General features: G+C 31.9%; 1 long non-coding RNA gene across 1 annotated transcript; it reads left to right on the top strand.

Annotated features, from left to right (window-relative positions):
- Positions 1 to 219: 219 nt before the first annotated feature.
- On the top strand, positions 220 to 730 carry LOC149139263 (uncharacterized). The gene is made up of 2 exons (XR_016264806.1): positions 220 to 426; positions 631 to 730. It is a non-coding gene; the product is annotated as an uncharacterized LOC149139263 (long non-coding RNA).
- Positions 731 to 18,762: the final 18,032 nt, after the last annotated feature.

Below are 18,762 nucleotides of genomic sequence, written 5' to 3'. Positions count from 1 at the left end.
TATTGATATTAATTGAATATCGCTGTGCCGCCTCTTACTGAAAAGTTAAGGTTAGTCCGTTAGTGAGGCGGTGCTTGTCATCGGTACGTATGAAATGCCACCCGAAATCTACGAAGAGGAAAATTGATAGAGGTTTTTCTCTTCTCTATATATATCAACGGTGAGATAGTCTCTGTACATTGTTCTCCTGCTCTTCTTTGTCTCTCGTTCACTCATATCACCATATTCAACAATCACGGTTGCAATTCGCTTCCCTCATCATCGTCGGTGATCCTTCTGAGTCCATGTAGATTAGAGTGTGACAGTCAGTCCATGGAGATTAGAGTGTGACTCTGTCATTTGGCGCAACTCGAGGATCTTCCAGCGGAGGAAGAGAGATGTTGGAGATAATTACGGCAAGTTACATTCAAAAGTTTTTAGTTTCAGGTAGTTTATGTACGATTTAAATTTAAGAAGGAAGTGTCAGTCAGGTTAGAATTTTAATTTATAAATTGTTAGTCATTCATGTTTGAGATTAACCTATCTTTTCTTGGCGCTTTTGAGTGAATTTAATCATATAACTTGTTCATGAAATTGTGATAATCTCAAATTGATTATTTTATTGTGTGGTTTACTCCTCTCCATCTATAGCCCTGCAGATTCGTTGATGTGACTTTCAAGACAGACACTCTGTCCAGTGGATGAGGGATTCTAGAGGTCGCACCACTTCAGTTTCACAAGGAGGCAGCTAGATCCCAATCAGACACGGACTCTACGAGGATCAGCGACGCTGATGAGGGATCCGAACGCCAACAGAGGTTGTCGGTATTGTGATATGAGATGGCCGGAGACAAAGAAGAGGAACACTGGTACAGACCGACTGAACAGGAAGACATGTTAAAAATTGATAGGAAAAGGAGATTGTGTAAACGTCTCGTATGTGCCATCCAGGCTTCTGCTGTGGAGTTTATGATGGTTGGGTTGTTAATGCATATTTGTATAGCTTTTACGCACTAGAGCACTTTCCATTACAGTGGGGCCAAACCAAAGGATTGTTGTTCATTCTCATGCTGGGTTAGTTGACAGTGAATGTCGTTTTGTATTCATAATAATCTCTGTCTCCTGATCTTATCAAGGAATAAGAATAACTGTAGTTTTATGTTAATTATGTCGTGTATAGATGTCTTAAAATTTAGCATTTTTGTATGGGATGTCTTAAAATTTAGGACGGTGGCGGTGTTACTTTAAATTCAGAGACCACTATGAACAAATCAGTTCAGATTTACGGGACTGTTCCTGTCATAAACAAAATATTTTTTTAATGTTCAAGGTGAGTTAGTTGATAGTGAATGATTTTGACATTCACGTATTCATAATAATGATGTTTTTCTCGACATATGTTTTAACTTTTTGGATGGATTTGCATGGTATCGGTTAACTAGAACGATGACGATTTTGTACAATTTAGATTCAGTATTTTTTTGTAATGGGAAAGAGCATTTATATTATATACCATTTTTTTTGGTTTACATTAAATATATTAGAGATTAGAGTTAATTCATTAAAAATATATGATTTTCTAAAGTTATATGGGGTATATTGTGCAGGTGAATACTTTACAAAATTTTTCTAGCCAAACACAAAATTTGCAACAGATAACATTACTAGGGAATTTTTTTAGTAGATTTATCTATTATTAAGGTATTATAGCAAGTTTGATTTGGCCATTAATTCTTAATTTACTTATTTTCAATTTACACTTCTAGTTGCCAATATTTTCAATATTTTCAATTTACACTCCTCGTTACCAAACTACCAAACTATCTTCAGTTGACACCCCTAGTTAGCATACTTGTTTGCTTATTGAAGTCTCTTATTACATGGAAATATGCTTTGGATGAGATATCTTGGGAAATTTTCATGATTTTTTTAATGATGTTTTCTATAAATTTCTCCACTGGGAAAAAGCCTTTGTCTAAATGATACAAGATTAGGAGTGAATCTAGTGTGTCCACTTAATCTTTTTTGGTTAACAAAAGTCTCTAGTATTTGTGGTATATCCAAAACCCATGAATCCCTAAACACATAGTCCCCTCTAGACCATAAAGTACCCCTCCCTCTTACTACTTTATAGTATTTTGCAATTCATGTAGTACTCGACAATTATGAATAATAATAATTAACATTAAATTTTAAATAATAATAAAAAAATAATGTGTAAAAACAATGTTATTTTACTTAAAATAAAATTAATTTTATAATTAATTTGTAGGTTAAACTTCCAAACATAGTTCTAGGGGAAATTCCTATCATAATAACCATTAAAAAATCGTAATAACCTTCTTGACTAGGAAGACAACTGGGTCTATAATACATTTTTAAATTTTAAGATTTATTTGTATGGGGAGTCTTAAAATTAGAAATGAAAAGATAACGGCAACTCCAGATTTTCAAACGTCATCAGTGTTTTAATTTTACTTAGACGTTGGATGGAGGCAGTGCTCGCAGTGAAGTCCGCCCAATGGGGATCCGAAAGGAGCCGGCGGCCGGTGTTGTTGGATGATGGACGGAATGTACCGGTAGATGGAGGCGGTGCCGAGGTGGGCCGATGTGATGGCCGCGGAAGCTACGGCGGGCAGTAGTGAGCACTGTGGCCTGTTGCGGCAATGCCAGAGTGACGAGTGAGATTAAACCGAAGGGAAAATGTTACATAATTGAACAGTGTGACAAGCGTCTATCATGTAAACACTTGGTGTTCTTAATAGTTGGTTTATAATAAATCATTTTTAAATTAAATGTGTTATTCAAACAAATTAAATTAAATTGGTTATTCTTTGATGTGAAATTGAAAATATGTTTAACAAAATATTTTCTTGAAATCAGATTTTTTTTACGTAAAAAAATCAAAATTCTTAATATCCAATTCCAATTAAAAAAAAACAAAATTCCCTTTATCCCATTCCCATATAAACCAGGTTCAATTTCTTGATGGGGAAGAAAATTAGTTTTATGATAATCTGTTGGTTTTATAATAAATTTGTATCTTAACAGAAACACCTTTTTTACTGTACCTAAGCACCGAACATGTTACATAATTAAGCAGTGTGATAAGTATTTATTATTTATGTAAACACACCGGTGTGTTCTCTTAATAGGGGTGAAATAAATGATTTTTAAGTTAAATTGGTTAATTTTTATTTGAAATTAAAAATATGTTTAACAGCATATTTTTTTGAAATCAGATCTTGTTTACTTATAAAAAAAAATCAAATTTCCTAAAATCCAATTCTAATATAAACCACTCATTAAAGCTCACTTCATTTTCAAATTCCAAATTTGAAAAACAGTTGGTTTTATAATAATCAGCTGCTTTTATAATAAATTTGTATCTCTACACAAACAACAATTTTTTGGATTGTCCCTAAACACCCAGCATGTTACAATGGCTACAGCTCAAACTTAACGTGCAATTGCATAGTCTACAATGATTTGGAAATTCATTCTCCTCTTCCTTATATAACTTATAATACTTTACAACATAACGGTCAAAGTCAGCATTCATGCTTTTTCACATTTATTTGGAATTTCTATATAAATTGTAAATTCTATTATTCATATCTATATCTAGCGAAATTGTGAAGTCTATTTTCGAATTGTAAATTCTATGATGCAATAAACATGAAGTAAAGCCAACTGTAATGCATTGGCACTCTATAACATTTATTTTGGAAATTATATTCCAGTTTCTATATAGTCCCTGAATTTATATAGATTGAATTTTTTATATGGATTGCAAATTCAGAGATTTGACAAATATAAAATTAGTACACATTCAATATCCACAACAAAATGGTTATACAAAATTTCTCTATTTCATAAAATTCAAAACATTTAACAACCAAGAGAAAGGAGAGGATAACTGGTCAACTATTTTTATTCTTTAAATAAACTGGGAAATGAGAAATAGCAATGAAAATTTGTACTCTAAAATAACTTGTCAACAATGTCATTTCTTTTTCTGTGAATTTCAGCCATCCAAATTACAAAAATTCTGTCACCACCTAGCCATTATATGACACAAGGTTATTGTATCCAACTTACCAATTGTGGGTAAATAGTTAGTAAATTATGGGTAAATGATTAGTAAAAGTTACTTGTTATAAGTTCAATGATTTTATGTTTTTATTTTTAATTTGTTAGAATTAATATGTAAAACCATTTTTAAAAGATTTATATTTTTGAAAAATTATTATTAATTGGTGTTTTTTACAATTTTAATTTAAAAAAAAAAAATTGGATAAATTATGGAGATTTAACTTTCATGGAATGTTTCTAGGTAAATAATTGAGATCTAATTTTCATGAAATGTGTTTAGATAAATGATTGGGATTTAACTTTCATGAAATATTCTTAATTTTCTTTCTAAAATGAAAATTTAAATTAAAACCATTTGTACATTTTAAACTTTACCATTTCAAAAAATATCACCAAAGACTTTAATAATGAGAAAATGAAATGTTGCCCATCAAAATATGGGGACACTTAATTTACTTTACACAGCCAAAAAAAGGTGTTTTAGTTTGTCTACGTTAAATATGATACACCCATATGGCCGTTGTACCTATGTTTCGAACGCATTTTCATACACAACCATGGTGCTTTTGTGCTTTTGGCTCAATTTCTTAGGTTACCCACGTTGGATTGCCTAGGGCCGCTTTCAAATTTGCAGGTTTGATTGTTCATATTATTTTGATTTCAAATTCAAACACCTTGATATATTAGTTTATAGTGTGCAACATTGATTTCAAGTTACAACGGTCAATTTGGAGGTTCAATGACATTGTATTCCAATTTACATGTCAGTTTTCTAGGTTCAATTTGGAGGTGCATTGATATTGGAAGTTGTTTCAAATTATCATGTGTAATCTTGGTCATCGAATTTCAGAGAATGTGAGGTGAAGGATACCCTACTCATGTACAACCACAATACTGCAACGGCACTTATCATTGATCTCATTGAGTGGAATTGTTGTTTTCATTGATCTCATTGAGTGGGATAGTTGTTTTCATTGTGGATCGACTTAGCAACCTCTGCATGTTGTTGATCTGCAGACTTTCTTATTATTATTATTTATAATTAAAATAATACAACTTTGATTGTCCTGTGAATGTGTATACCAGTGTAGAAGGTCGGTATGATAACCCTTGAATCTACCGTGCATAAAGCTCCCATGCCACTTAGTATTTTTTTTGGGTTTGTTTGTACTATTACGTTAATCTTGAAAGAGATCTATATCAGGAGTGCATTGAAATGAAGCGATATATTAAATTGGAGGTGGGCCAGAAACATGTTAAATGCCTTTGATTTAATAGTGAATATTTGTTTAGGATGCATTTTAAAATTGTAATTATATTTTTTCAATAAAATATAAACAAAAATTTCAAATTTTCATAAATGAAATCAAGAAAATTATATTTTTAACCGTTGCCATTGCAACTTTGTTGTTTGATAAGATTGCTGGTGACAAAGAAGATAGGATAAGATAAAGGCACAAAAGTATAAGATGGAGGATTTTATATACCAACATAGATTCATTTTAAATACGGATCCAATATGAGCTTTGAGGGATCCAATTTCTTCTGGTGCAAATTTTTTTAGAGTGCAAAATAATATGAGCTTTGAGGGATCCAATTTCTTCTGGTGCAAATTTTTTTAGAGTGCAAAATACAATGTGTTATTTTTCATTGGTTAAATTGCATTTTTGAATGCTAAATAGAGTATATATAGGAGTAAAAAAAATTAATACCATAAAAACTTAATCAAATATTCAAATAGTAACATATATCTTCAAATAGTTTATGTAAATCTCTTGTTGAAATAATTTTGAAAAGTATAAGATTTAAGCATATTTTTTTTAAAGGGGTAAGATTTAAACTTTTGATTCACATTTTTTTACTTCTAATTACTTTACAGCAAATTGAAATTTTTTAACTATAGCCGACATTATTTTTCTATTTAGAACACAATATTTATTTTTTATTTGTATTTTAAAATGGCAAACTTACACATCACCTCATACTAGGGTGTTGAATGAGCCTCTCAGCTCAAAAACACGCTCAAAAACACTAACGGACTTTTCTTGTTCATGTAGGTGAAATATTTGTTTTTACACGTCTATTTTGTGGTTGGATAGAGAAATCTAAAATGTGTGGTTACCAAGACAATGATGCTTTAGAGACATTCACACTTTAACCTATGGTTTTGTGCTTTTTAGGCATTAGCCTATTTGTGGGAAAGATCTATAATTCTTCCTTGTCAAAAAAATTTGAATTTCTTCAAATCCATGCCAGCATATTATTAATACTTGAAATGTTAGAATCATCCTAAATTCTTATTTAAAAGTGGTTTCAAATTTTTTATTATTATTTATAAGGTCCTCTTAAGTCCAACTCATCAAATTGCATCTTAAAATCAATTGTTCCTTCATAATACATTAAACTTAATGAGTTTTACCAAACTACTTGAAAACTTTTCAAGAATGTCTCATATTAATTTTGTATATTCTTTGAAATTATGTAAATAGTGACTATTCATAATCGCACCAAATCATTAAATAGTTTCGAATTAGGAATAAAAATGATTGAATATGTGTGATGTTTTTCAAACAATATAGGACTTATACATCTATGAGATTACTTAGTTAGAGCACAATTTCAAACTTAAACCATGGTAAAACAATTTTCTTTACTAAAAATCCCATCAAATTTATACTCTTAATCTCTACCATCCACTCAATAATAAAAAAATTATAAAACCATGTCATATCCCTCTCGTAAATAACTCAAGGTGAATCAATTAGTTATGAAATAGTAATTTAAAAGTTACGCATTAGTTACAGAACTTAATTCTTGATGAGGATGAAATCAAGAAAAGTAGATTGGTTATGGAGGTGGCACATAGTTCGGAGGTGTAACCAAAAACAACTCTTTGAAAGTGATCGTGGGGAGGGAGTTGGATCCACAAGATCAAATTTACTATTTACGGCTAACTGCCACAAGATCGGATTTGCTCTTTATGGATAACTACTAGCAAATTGCTATTTTTTCATGATTCTCACCAGCATTTACTTCTGAAAAACTTGCAGCAGAAGGAGGTGCGCTTGGAAAGTATATTATAAATCCAGAGAGAGGTGCTTTGGAACGGAGGAACGAAAGCATGGTTCAACGAAAGTGGTCATTTTTCTTCGTTTGTGTCATTCTGCTAATGTGCATATTGCTAGCTTTTTTCTTGGTAGCAAAGACAACAATAAAATATCAGCGCAGTGACCGATAAGATCCACTAAAAACTGTGGATGTTTCTTTGACCATAACGCACTAAGGGAAGCAAACGTATGCACCCTAAAAGCGGAGTGTTATTTGTTTAGTTGATTGAGAATCTCGTTTTTCATTCCCTCCTAAAATTCCTACGTGATACCGGGTATTCTCCTTGGTTTATCGGCATTTTGGATGGCTTTTGCTGGTACAACTCAAAAATATAAGTAAATCTCTTGCATAGAATGATTATTTTATATGTTTTCTTGGTAAGAAAATATGTTGATGCATGCAGTAAAAGAATGAATAATTTATATGTTTTCTTGGTAAGAAAATATGTTGATGCACGCAGTAAAAGAATGATTAATTTATATGTTTTCTTGGTAAGAAAATATGTTGATGCATGCAGTAAAAGAATGATTAAATTATATGTTTTTTTGGTAAAGAAAATATGTTAGTGCATGCAGTAAAAGATTGAATATTTAATATGTTTTCTTGGTAAATAAAATATGTTAAAGATTGATTATTTTATATGTTTTCTTGGTGAAGAAAATAGGTAGTTCCTCTTAGAAAGACTACATGTGAGTCTTGTGTGTGAAATGCTTGTCTCTTGTCATTTTCTTGGATTAAAATCCTTGCTAAATATAGCCAAAATATCTTCTTGACAAAAGAAGATGAGGCATATAAACTTCCTGAGGACATAGTGTGAAAAGTGGCCAAGTCTTCTTTGAATTAAAATATGTATTTTTATTTAATAAAGGTTTCTTGAAAAGGGATATATGCTATTGTGTTGTCATACTAGCTAATCTCTAAGTTCTTGTGAAATGATTATGCATAACATGCATGATAGAAATAGCTAATGATGTGTTTCTAGGCACATAGATATTCATTTCTATAGTTTCTTTTCGGGAAAAGAGTGCATACTTCATGTATGAAGATGAAGGCTTTTATGAGAGTTTTCTTGGAAACAAAAATAGAGGTTCCCTCCTTAAAAGACATATGAATAGTGTTCATATCATATCAAGAATCCATACTTGTTTCATGAAAAGATTATGTGCATTGAAGTCAAAGTAATTGTGTTTAGGAAAAAAAACACATGTTGCATGCACAGAAGGGTAGTTGTTGTGACATTGGAAATATGATTTTGGGTGTACATAGAGAAAGTATTAAGTTAACCTTCTTGGAAATATTAATCCCTTGAAAAGATTGTCTTGCTAGATGAGTTGGGTCGATTTCTAGTCTGGTGCATAAAAAGGGTAAGTTAACCTTGTTATTATTTCTTGATTTTTATGCATAAAGATGGGTATTCCCAATATTTTCTTGAAAGAGAAAACATGAGGAACTTACTTATAGGAAGATAAAGAAATGGGGTTATAATGACTTCCTTTAAGAAAGAAGTATTTGATTTATTACATGAAATGATGGTAGTATTCTAGTGAAGTGAATATGTGTTGCATACGTTAAAGAAATGCTATTATGATAAGCTAATGTATGCACAAAGAATAGTCATTGTGATATAAGAGTTATGTTCTTTGTATGATAGAGAAACTATGTTGAGTTCTCGAAAAATAACTATGTGAAAAGAAAATATGTGCTTCAAGCATAGAAACAACAGTTTATTACATGTATGAAGATATAACGATTATGTTATACATGTTAGTAGAACTAATGAGTTAGATCACTTAAAGAGAATTATGCATTAGTGTGAATAAACATTGTGGAGGTAAAACAATATTTTTTTGAGTATATGTACTAGTTAAATAGTATGTCATACTTCCTCATGCATATGAGTAGATGTTTAAAGATCTCTTTTAGAGGTTGATTATTGATTGATTAATATGGTATCTAATTCTGTTAACAAAGCTTGTTGATGACAACATTGACAGGAAATGATGGCGGTTGGTGCCAAATAAAAGTGATGTTTAACATTGTGGCAGGAAAAGGATTAATTGTCCATGCAGATGAGTTTGAGTTGCAGGATCGTCCATTGCTAGAACAATCATTTCATAAGGAATGTTGCATATGGCGGTATGTAAGAAAAGGGTTTAATGGAAAATGTATTAGCTTTTAGCTAGCTATGTGACAACTTAATGATAATTCATTGTAATAATTTTATAACAATGGTTAAGGGATGGAATCCCTTATAAGCCATTGAGTGAGGGGCGATAACCCTCACGAGCATTTAATAGTAAGATTAAATGTTTGTTGGTTTTCATCCTATGGCTTTTCCAGGGTATATCGGTGTTCAATGGTGTGATTGCCTTTTGTGTCAGTTGGATGATGTTGAATCCTTGATGATGATGTTTCTTTATTTGATGTGATAATCATAATGTCCTAGTATGTGATTATTTAATATGGTTAAGGAAAATCATAAAATGGACGAAAGGTTCATGAGACAGTTTATGTTATTACACTACCACAGTGGTGGTTAATGGTTATGCAACTTACTGTCTTCTATTGCAATTTACCTGATGTACTAATGAACATTATATCTAATGGTTAATGAGGAATTGTGGAGTTGTGAATTTGATAATTACTTGTGGGTAATTTGTATAAAAAAATTCTAACTCCCTGCTTTTACATGTGAGGTTACCGGGGTATGTGACAAGTGGTATCAGAGCTAAAGGTTGCAGCACTGGCACCTTTGGGAATTGGTAAGCGGAAAGGAAATTGAGGTACGCCGTCAGTGGGCATTAACTCAGGTATGAGTTTAACCATTCACATATTTATTTACGTAGTACACTACTTTCAGCATGATAAGTGTGATTCGTGTTTAAACTGCTTTGAGTAGTAAGTAATAAAGTGTTGCATAACTATGTTCATGACATTGGATTCCTGATGAGGATAAAAGACAATGAAACTTTTGTCGCACTTAAGAACAATATTGAACACTTATTGAGGAAAGTGACAATGAACGAAATTTAATAAGTCAATGCATGAATATAAATTATGGGGAACATCCTTAAATAGGATGACAAAGTGTTTTGAAAGGACATTAGAAGAACCCCTTTAGATATTGAAAAATGAGTCAAGTAGTGAGACTTGATGGTAAAACTAATTTTTGAATAAGTTTTGCCATGGTTCCATTAAGATGATTGGTAGTTGTGATTGGTTAGTATTGTATGACTAACTAATAGCACTTATGTGCGTGGATTGAATTTGATTTAAGCTTATCACAATTCGCAAACAAGTGATTGTGGTAATTACTTCCAGTATTGGTCTGTTGATGGCAATACATTGTGGGAAATTGGAAATGTTTATATTGTTACCTCAACTATCATAGGCATTTACACAGTAATGAATATTTGCATATACTTTTATGCATGATAGTATTGTGCCGCAAACTAAAATATTAGAGAAGTCAATACTTGTTAAAGGATGCATATGTATAACTAATGTTTCTAATGGGATTAAGTAGTGGTAGCTTAATGGCAACAAGAAAAATCGTCACGTAAAATGTTGCAATGAGAATTGCAATCATGAATGAGAAAGAATAATGTTATATAATATGCATGATTGTGTTATTTGGAAATCAGAATGCATACAACATGTATGTCAGTTGTGTTTCCTAACAATCTAGATGTTGTGGACCCATGTTGAGGGTTAAGTGTAGATGCATGGTACACATGCATGTTTGTTTTGTTAACGATAATGATTATATGGTTCATTATGTAAATTACTTTGGGGATAGTGATAAAAGAGAAATTTAACATGCCAGACAGTTGCAGATAGTTGTGAAAGGCTAGAATGCCTTGGGTTGATGGCAGTTACCTGCCCGGAGGGGTTGATGGTACTTGTCTGCACGGATTTCCTCTCCCTAGAGATAAATTATCTCAATAAGGGAAAAGAGTTTATGTGGTCATTGGAATTCTTGAGCTGGTTGGCCAGTGGAATTCCATGTTAGACCTGGTAAGGTCTATATCAAAGAAACTATCTTGATGTGAAAATGACTCGATTTGGTTGTGGAAACCAGTTTCCATGGGTCGGGAATTGTTTAGCCTATTGTGGTTCTCATAGCTAAAGAAATTAACTAATCATCTATATGTTGTGTTAAAAATATTCTATATATAGTTGTGTAAAATATGTTATGCATATATAATAGGAAATGAGCTTAGTGCTCAATAAGGAGTTATTGGAAATTTTAATTCCTTTATTGTGTTACTAATCTTGTGAATGTCTTAGTAGGGGCTAAGACAATTTTTACTTGATGCAGTGATTCACTGTTTTGATGAATAAAGAGCTAGGTGCTCCTTTGTTACTTTTAGAAGTACTCTATGGATGTCTTTAGTGAGAGTTAATTTAGTGTGCATGTGGAGCAGTGATGAGTTCTTAAGTACTTGTAAAAGTATTGCGATTTAAAAATCATCTAACATTGCACAATTGATTGATAGTTAAAAGTAGTTCCTTTGACTCACAGTATTATGACTAATGCGATTGAATTTGTTTGTCACATATTACAGGATTACTTACCATGGAGGGTTGATGGGCTGTTCAACCACTATTAAAATGCTTACGCGAAAGTGCTCATGATTTTCAAGAGTAGATGGTAAGTAATGGTAAGTTGTTATAGATTTTGGTTTTTGAATTTGAATAAGGACCAAGTGTTGGCAATTAGAACTTGCATATTTTTGCAGTTATGAATGCTTATGAATATTGATCTTTCTTATGATTATATCATTACTATTTTGTTGTTGTCATTTCTTGGAATGAAATCTTTGATTTTAAAGAGGAAGGTTCACTTTTTGTGTGGTTTAGATGATTATATCCTGAGTAAAATCTCAAGTTTCCAATGAGAGATGAACACCGAGGATGGTGTTCTTGTTAAGTGGGGGAGTATGTCATATCCCTCTCGTAAATAACTCAAGGTGAATCAATCAATTATGAAATAGTAATTTAAAAGTTACGCATTAGTTACAGAAACTAATTCTTGATGAGGATGAAATCAAGAAAAGTAGATTGGTTATGGAGGTGGCGCATAGTTCGGAGGTGTAACCGAAAACAACTCTTTGACAGTGATCATGGGGAGGGAGTTGGATCCACAAGATAAAATTTGTTGTTTACGGCTAACTGCCACAAGATCCGATTTGCTCTTTACGGATAACTACTGGAGAATTGTTATTTTTTCATGATTCTCACCAATATTTACTTCTGAAAAACTTGCAGCGGAAGGAGGTGCGCTTGGAAAGTATATTATAAATCCAAAGAGCGGTGCTTTGGAACGGAGGAACGAAAGCATGGTTCAAAAAAGTCGTCATTTTTCTTCGTTTGTGTTATTCTGCTAATGTGCATATTTCCAGCTTTGTCCTAGTAACAAAGACAACAATAAAATATCAGCGCAGTGACCGATAAGATCCACTGAAAACTGTGGCTGTTTCTTTGACCATAACACACTAAGGGAAGCAAACGTATGCACGCTAAAAGCAGAGTGTTAATTGTTCAGTCGATTGAGAATCTCGCTTTTCATTCCCTCCTCAAATTCCTACATGATACTGGGTATTCTCCCTGGTCTGCCAGCATTTTGGATGGCTTGTGCTAGTACAACTCAAAAAGATAAGTAAATATCTTGCATAGAATGATTATTTTATATGTTTTCTTGGTAAGAAAATATGTTAATGCATGCAGTAAAAGAATTATTAATTTATATGTTTTCTTGGTAAGAAAATATGTTGATGCATGCAGTAAAAGAATGATTAAATTATATGTTTTCTTGGTAAGAAAATATGTTAATGCATGCAGTAAAAGAATGATTATTTTATATGTTTTCTTGGTAAAGAAAATATGTTAGTGCATGCAGTAAAAGATTGAATATTTAATATGTTTTCTTGGTAAAGAAAATATGTTAAAGATTGATTATTTTATATGTTTTATTTGTGAAGAAAATAGGTAGTTCCTCTTAGAAAGACTACCTGTGAGTCTTGTGTGTGAAATGCTTGTCTCTTGGAATTTTCTTGGATTAAAATCCTCGATGAATATAGCCAAAATATCTTCTTGACAAAAGAGGATGAGGCATATAAACGTCTTCAGGACATAATGTGAAAAGTGGCCATGTCTTGTTCGAATTAAAATATGTATTTTTTTTATTAAAGGTTTCTTGAAAAGGGATATATGCTATTTCATTGTGATACTAGCTAATCTTTAAGTTCTTGTGAAATGATTATGCATTACATGCATGATAGAAATAGCTAATGATGTGTTTCTAGGCACATAGATATTCATTTCTATAGTTTCTTTTCGGAAAAAGAGTGCATACTTCATGTATGAAGATGAAGGCTTTTATGAGAGTTTTCTTGGAAACAAAAATAGAGGTTCATTTCTTAAAAGACATATGAATAGTTTTCATATCATATCAAGAATCCATACTTGTTTCATGAAAAGATTATGTGCATTGAAGTAAAAGTAATTGTGTTTAGGAAAAAAAACACATGTTGCATGCACAGAAGGGTAGTTGTTGTGACATTCGAAATATGATTATGGGTGTACATAGAGAAAGTATTAAGTTAACCTTCTTGGAAATATTAATCTCTTGAAAGGATTGTCTTGCTAGATGAGTTGGGTCGATTTCTAGTCTGGTGCATAAAAAGGGTAAGTTAACCTTGTTATTGTTTCTTGATTTTTATGCATAAAGATGGGTATTCCAAATATTTTCTTGAAGGAGAAAGCATGAGGAACTTACTTATAGGAAGATAAAGAAATGGGGTTATAATGACTTCCTTTAAGAAAGAAGTATGTGATTTGTTACATGAAATGATGGTAGTATTCTAGTGAAGGGAATATGTGTTGCATACGTTAAAGAAGTGCTATTATGATAAGCTAATGTATGCACAAAGAATAGTCATTGTGATATAAGAGTTATGTTCTTTGTATGATAGAGAAACTATGTTGAGTTCTCGAAAAATAACTATGTGAAAAGAACATATGTGCTTAAGCATAGAAACAACAATTTATTACATGTATGAAGATATAACGATTGTGTTATACATGTTAGTAGAACTAATGAGTTAGATCTCTTAAAGAGAATTATGCATTAGTGTGAATAAACATTGTGGAGGTAAAACAATATTTACTTGAGTATATGTACTAGTTAAATAGTATGTCATGCTTGCTCATGCATATGAGTAGATGTTTAAAGATCTCTTTTAGAGGTTGATTATTGATTGATTAATATGGTATCTAATCTTGTTGCCAAATCTTGTTGATGACAACAATGATGGCGGTTGATGCCAAAGAAAAGTGATGTTTAACATTGTGGCAGGAAAAGGATTAATGGTCCATGTAGATGAGTTCAAGTTGCAGGATCGTCCATTGCTAGAACAATCATGCCACAAGGAATGTTGCATGTGGTGGTATGTAAGAAAAGGGTTTCATGGAAAATGTATTAGCTTTTAGCTAGCTTTGTGACAACTTAATGATAATTCATTGTAATGATTTTATAATAATGGTTAATGGATGGAATCCCTTATAAGCCATTGAGTGAGGGGTGATAACCCTCACGAGCATTTAATAATAAGATTAAACGTTTGTTGGTTTTCACCCTATGGGGTTTTCAGGGTATATCGGTGTTTAATGGTGTGATTGCCTTTTGTGTCAGTTGGATGATGTTGAATCATTGATGATGATATTTCTTTATTTGATGTGATAATCATAATTTCGTAGTACGTGATTATCTAATATGGTTCAAGAAAATCATAAAATGGACGAAAGGTTCATGAGAGAGTTTATGTTATTACACTACCACAGTGGTGGTTAATGGTTATGCAACTTATTGTCTTCTATTGCAATTTACCTGATGTACTAATGAACATTATATCTGATGTACTAATGAACATTATATCTAAAGGTTAATGAGGAATTGTGGAGTTGGGAATTTGATAATTACTTGTGGGTAATTTGTATAAAAAAATTCTTACTCCCTGCTTTTACATGTGAGGTTACCGGGGTATGTGACAAACCATCTCTATGTTAACAAAACATATTTCCGGCACAGGACCACGTATCCTCCCCAAATTTGCCAGAGATGCCATAACATAACCATTATGTATACAGTGGTTGAGCCTTGGCAACCTAGGGTTAAGAATTTCTCGTGGGTGCAGTCTAGCTCTTTCACATTTTTGTTTTTGGTAGAATTTTACAAAAATTGTTTTTTGGGGTGGGGTTTACAGATTTCGATAAGATGGATTTTGTGTTTTTTTTAAATGAGTTTTTGAATATAACTTTTCAATAAAAATGAATTTTCTAAATATTTTTTTATTTTTCTATATAAGTTTTTTTAATTTATGTTAGTCAAGAACTAAGTAACAAATTTTTCTCACCATTTTCAAGGGGTGATATTTCTAGAAGTTTCTTTACGTTAAGTTACAAAAAAATTACATAGGTTAATCAGGTCAATAACTAATAGTAAAACTTTTATTGAGATAAAACTTGCTAGCAAACTTTCTTACAAATTAGAATTTTTAAACGAGTTTTTGAATATAACTTTTCAATAAAAATGAATTTTCTAAATATTTTTGGATTTTTTAAATAAGATTTTTTAATTTATCTTAATCAAAAACGACTAACAAAGTTTTCTCACCATTTCCATAAGGTGAAGTTTCCAGAAATTTTTTTGGGTTCTGTTAAAAAAAAATGAACTAAGTTAATCTCGCCAAGAACTAATAGTAAAGCTTTTATTGAAATAAAACTTGCAAAGCACTAGTAGTAAAGCTTTTATGGAAATAAAACTTGCCAACAAGGTTTCTTACAAATTAAAATTCTAACTTTTTACATAATTTCAAATGGACTTCAATTAGATTGTTTTAGTGCCTTTTATCCTATATGCTCTTTGAAAGTGGTAAACATTAACCACTCTGCTCTAATAGCTAATATACATATCAGTGTATATATCATTAATACCTTGTAAGCTTGTAATGTACAAATCTTTAATTGTATTAGTGTATATTGAAACGTATACTTTGTATGATTCCATGAGGCACATCTTTATATTCTTAAAATCCCGTCTGGTCCTAATAGAGCGGTCTTTTATTAAGATATACTTTCATTAATATTTTGCTCACCGCAGTGTGCACATCTCTACTATTGCCTTCACATCCTTGTTCTTCTTCCTGCCTACTCTAGTTGAATTGTATCCTGGCTAAGTATACCCAATGGTGGACCTTGCCATTGGATTTTTAATATGTAGACAATATTGCAATTGTTTTTTATAAATATGGTGTTGAATTTTAATATGTAGAAAATATTGGAATTGGTTTTTTATGAAGTTGGTAGTGTTGTTTGTTTTTTTAATTTATTAAAAATTTTAATAATTTGATTGATATATTTTTTAAGTGAGGTTTAATTTTTAATATAAAATATAAATATCTTATAATTAGATTAGATATTAAATTAATAAATAATTGATATAATTTATATTTATAAAAAAAATATTCTTCTTTCAATATTTATATGAAAATGTGTAGTTGCATTATTTGGTTTTTTTGGGGGTTTACTCAATGAAGTATTGATATATGATGTGTATTCATGGTATATTAAATAATATCTTTAATTTGATTATATATTGGAAAATACCTCTAAAAATTACATTATCTAACCCCCTACCAATACAAACCCAATATACCTTCCCAATTTAAGCATCCCTTACTTTCACTATATATTGTAGGTATGGATTTTTTCACTAACATTTTCTATACCCCTTTATATTTTTTCATTAACTTTGAGATCCATTTTTTATACCTACCAATATAAAAACTCTTTACCCCCTATTAAATGCTCAATATATTATGTCATTTTTCCTTCAATATATAACCCACAATATGAATGCACGTGGTCTGGTATTGCTCCCCTAGTGAATCACCTGTGATTTTTTTCAACAGGAAAAATAAAAGCATAACATTTTTATTAATAACTGTTTTATAAGAGAATATATATCCTCTAAGAAAGTAGACATTGTTATCAAAACCTCAATAAAAATTGTACATAATTGCAAGGATAACCAACAAAACCTACAGTGTAGAAAATGTATCTTAGATTTTAGTACAGACCAAAATAGAGTCTCCAAGGATAACAGTCAGAAAGGCAAAAAAATATTCTGAATAAAAAATTGAAGGAACCCTTTGCATAGATAGAGCAATGCAACAACATTTCAAAAAACATCTTCCTAAAACACCCAAGCAGTCCTTTTAGACCGGGCATCCACCTCCATATTTCATTCCCTAAACAAATGAAAAAAGGAGATGTCTCTGAAAGAAGGAATGATATGCATGATGTGGTTCATCTAGTGATGTAGGACGAGATTTGGAGAGAGATTTTTCCCAACACCCAATCAATGATCGATTTTGAATCCCCAATGATCTTAATGGATTCAATTGCCAACCAATTTTCACATTGTAGGGCCCCCCAAAGTGCCACTATCTCAGCCCTGCAATTTCTCCCCTCCCCCCATGCCAATAAAAATAATATTCATGTTCAGGGTTGAGTTTGATAAGTGCCCAAAACCCACAACTGCCACAATTCGAGGTGGGAAAAAAGAAACGTAGAGGGAAAATAAATCCTAGGTATTTGATGGATGCAGAGTGCCTAGAGAGGCGAGGTTGCCATGGGCCAATCTCTAAAAAATGGCCAACAATATTAAGACAAGCAGTAGTGGAATAAGGGACATGACCTCAAATACAACAACATTCTTAGAGATCCATATTCCCAGAGAACATACAATCGGATAATGCGGTAGGATCTGTGCTTAATTGTCCAATATTTGAGGAAAGAAAAGATATACTACCAATTTGAATCCACAGTAATCCCCAATATCTTAGCAACCCGCCTCCAAACCTCTTTGGAAAAAGAGAAGCCCATCAATAAAAGGATGAAATCTTCAATAACAACCCCACATAAATGGCATCTACCCAGTCCAAAATATCCCCTTTTCATCAAATTATCCCAACTGAGAATGTGGTTAAAAAGGGCCAACCAAGAGAGGCATTTGAGCTTCAGAGGAGATTCCCATTTCCACATTGAAATATTCCATTCCTCAAAAGGGTATTTCATGGGTGAGCTAGAGATATATAGATAAAATTCTTTAACTGCAATATTTCCATTCGCATTCCTATCACCCCAAGCAAGTGAATCAGCCCTATTTCTGATAGAAATTCTTGCAGAAACTAATTTATGTCTATAATATTCCCATTCTAGTTCCATCTTAGCAGGGAGGCCCAAGTCCCATGAATGAGGCCGTGATTGTTCAAGAGGACCATAATGTTCAATGTTATGCAAATCAGTTAGGTAATAAATACCAATTTGGTGTAAATAGTGAATGATTTGTGGAGAGAGGTAGTGGTCCCAAAAAATCCCTAAATAGCATCCATCCCAATATGGATTTTCCTACCATCTCCATCTTGCCAATGCAAGTTTCCACATAGCCAGGATTTAGTCGACATCATACTTCTCCAAATATATAATTTTATGTTATTTTGTGGAGCCCCTACT

The sequence above is a fragment of the Pinus tabuliformis genome, chromosome X (assembly GCF_031772625.1).
Source record: "Pinus tabuliformis cultivar Carrire ecotype Pingquan chromosome X, CPIR1, whole genome shotgun sequence".
Taxonomy (NCBI): domain Eukaryota; kingdom Viridiplantae; phylum Streptophyta; class Pinopsida; order Pinales; family Pinaceae; genus Pinus; species Pinus tabuliformis.
This window is presented reverse-complemented; position numbering and strand designations above follow the sequence as displayed.